The 2,973-nt window shown below is 43.2% G+C and overlaps 1 protein-coding gene across 1 annotated transcript in view; it reads left to right on the forward strand.

Moving 5' to 3' along the window:
- Window positions 1–2,973, forward strand: part of KPNA6 (karyopherin alpha 6 (importin alpha 7)) — a 55,964-nt gene that overhangs the window by 12,061 nt on the left and 40,930 nt on the right. The window lies entirely within an intron of this gene.

Consider the following 2,973-nt stretch of genomic DNA (forward strand, 5'->3'; position numbering starts at 1 on the left):
CCTCATTGGTTCTTAAAGTCTAGCTTTTAAGGGAATGAAGACGTACTAGAAGGATAAAGATTAAGAGAAGGAAGCTAGAGTATTGGAAGGAAGGAAAAGGAAAAACCACCTGTTTAATAGAAAGCAAAAAAATATAATTCTCTTCTTTGTCCCTCACTTCTTGAAAATTGCCCTGATGAGGAATTGAGGCCTTTCACTATATGAGCTGAGATGAAAAAGAAAATACTATTGATTCAGCATTGAGGCCCTAGATACTTTCGCATTACCTCATTAATCCAACAGGGTCCTGTAGAGTTTATTATCCCCATTTTAGAGGGGCAGAAGTGAGATTCAAAATAGTGGTTAATTTGCCCATGGTTGTGCAGTTGGGTTTGGAACCCAGTTCACCTGACTCCCAAATCAGTGCTCTTTTCACTGTATCATGTTAGAAGGAGTTGATAGAGTTTGAGGGGCAACATTGGATGACTGTCCCTGGCATGCCTTCTGAGGTCGAAGAGGATTCTCTTTGTGCCTTTCAGCCTTGCCTTGCTTTTCTCCCCAGTCTTGTCCTGGGCCCTCCCCACATGGGGCCTTAGAAATTGCCTCTCCAAATCTAGCTCCCTCTTTTTCTGGTGTGTGTGTGAGAGGGAAGGGAGTGTTTTTGTTTTTTGGGGGTTTTTTGAGACAGGGTCTCACTCCGTTGCCAGGATGGAATGGCTCTTTTTCAATTAATACGTACAAGTTAGAGAAATCCCTGCTTTTGACTTGTCAGAAGGGCTCTGAAAGGCCCTTAATAAAAGTTAAAATGAAGAGCTAATCAGAGGCATTTGTGCAGTTCAGCCTTCAAACAATGCAGAACCCTTCTTGTCTGAACACTAGGGTTGGGAGTAGAGGGTACTGCAGAATAGAGGCCAGGTAGCCAGCACACTGCTTCCAGGAAATAACAAAGGAGTCCCCTTGTGGTTGGTATTCTATTTCAGAGGCATTTTGCTGCGTGGACCTTTGTTTTTATGCCTCTTTAACCAAACTGGTCTTGTTCTCCAAACTGATCTTGGGTTTTCTGATTTCCTGATCTTTGCTCCTGGTGAACTGCTTGTCCTCCCCACCCCCATTACCTTCAGAAATATTAACCATCTAGCCTTGGAAGACCACTTCAGAGCTTACCATTCAGTAATGATAGTTCTCACTCCCATCCTCTGTACTCATTGTACAGTTACATTCATTATCATTTATATTCTTAGTGCTATGAGACTAAACTAAGTTATAAAGCTTCCCAAAGGCAGAAACCTTTATACAATGTCTATTTGAGTCAGTTTGGAGATAACCATTTAGAAATGTGTGTGTGTGTGTTATATATAGATGTATATATATGGGTGTATATGCAGATACACACATGTTTGAAAGTGCTTGGGATATATTCAGTGAATATTTCTGGGTTTGCTTAAATGGAAGTTGAGCTCTTTGGGTTCCCTACTTTAAGTAATTTTAGTCCATGGTAGCGCCTAGCGATGGTGGCAGTGGGGTGTCCCTAGGAACGTGAAAGCCACCGGATTTTGCACACTTCACAAGAGATAGTTGGAAATTTTCTCTTGGAGAAATTGTTTGGATTATGGCTTATCCTAGTCCTCTGCTATGTCTTCCCTCTACCTTTTACCCTGCTCCATATGTCTGAGCATTGCATTTACATATACACTCAAGGGCCAAAGGACTAATAAATCCTAGGAGAGAATTAGGATTGGAGAACTAGGCCGGGCGTGGTGGCTAACGCCTGTAATCCTAGCACTCTGGGAGGCTGAGGCAGGAGGATCGTTTGAGCTCAGGAGTTCAAGACCAGCCTGAGCAAGAACGAGACCCCGTCCCTACTAAAAAAATAGAAAGAAATTAGCTGGACAACTAAAAATATATAGGAAAAGTTAGGCGGGCATCGTGGCACATGCCTGTAGTCCCAGCTACTGAGGAGGCTGAGGTAGTAGGTTTGCTTGAGCCCAAGAGTTTGAGGTTGCTGTGAACTAGGCTGACACCAAGGCACTCTAGCCCGGGCAACAGAGTGAGACTGTGTCTCAAAAAAAAGAGAGAGAGAGGTAGGATTGGAGAACTAGAGAACTAGGACTGTCAACCCTCTAGTTAATTCATTACTTCAGTGTGCCATACTTCACTTAGACCCTGAGCTTTGAATATATAATGGTGTGTGCAGAAGATAGTTTTCCTCAGGTGGCCTTTAGCTAAACCACCTACTTTGTAAATTCAGCTTTGTTTCCTAGAGTGATTGCTGTTCAGCCTGGTCCTGTGAGGATGCTGCCAGGATATTAGCAGCTTTATTATGGCCCCATTGTGGACCGACCAAATTGTCCAGTAGAAGAGGAGTCTCTCCTGTTGTCTTAGTGACTGGCAGGTCTGACAGGCCTTGCAGATAACACCCTGAGAGCCTCATGCTGTCAGACCTGTTTCATACTGTTTTCTTGTTTATAGAATCTCCTGGTCATGAAGCTCTGAGAGAAATTCAGAAAGTTAGAAAAGCCATATCCAAACCTGATCCTACCCTACCAGCATAGCATTTTACTATTTACAGAGTACCCTGATTTGATCTTCATTGTGACTCTGACATAGACAGGGTAAGGGTATGAAAATTGAGATACAGATAAGTGACACCGAAGTGTACAATTACTAAGTGTATTAAGTAGCGAGACTAGGAATCGCTCTGTAGCTCTCTTCACCAATACCACACCACTTTCAGTGTGCCTGTTTGTGATCCATACAGCACAGTACCTTCTCTCAGTGCTAGATATTTCTTTTATTTCCTCTCCTCCTTTTTTTTTTTTTTTCTTTTTGAGACAGGGTCTAGTCTGCTAGTCTGTCACCCAGGCTGGAGTGCAGTGGCATGATCATAGCACTCACTATAACCTCGAACTCCTGGCCTCAAGCAATCCTCTCACCTCAGCCTCTCCACTAGCTAGGACTACAGGCTCACTCCACCACACCCACCTAATTTTTTTT

Source organism: Propithecus coquereli, unplaced genomic scaffold (assembly GCF_000956105.1).
Source record: "Propithecus coquereli isolate 6110/MARCELLA unplaced genomic scaffold, Pcoq_1.0 Scaffold178, whole genome shotgun sequence".
Taxonomy (NCBI): Eukaryota; Metazoa; Chordata; class Mammalia; order Primates; family Indriidae; genus Propithecus; species Propithecus coquereli.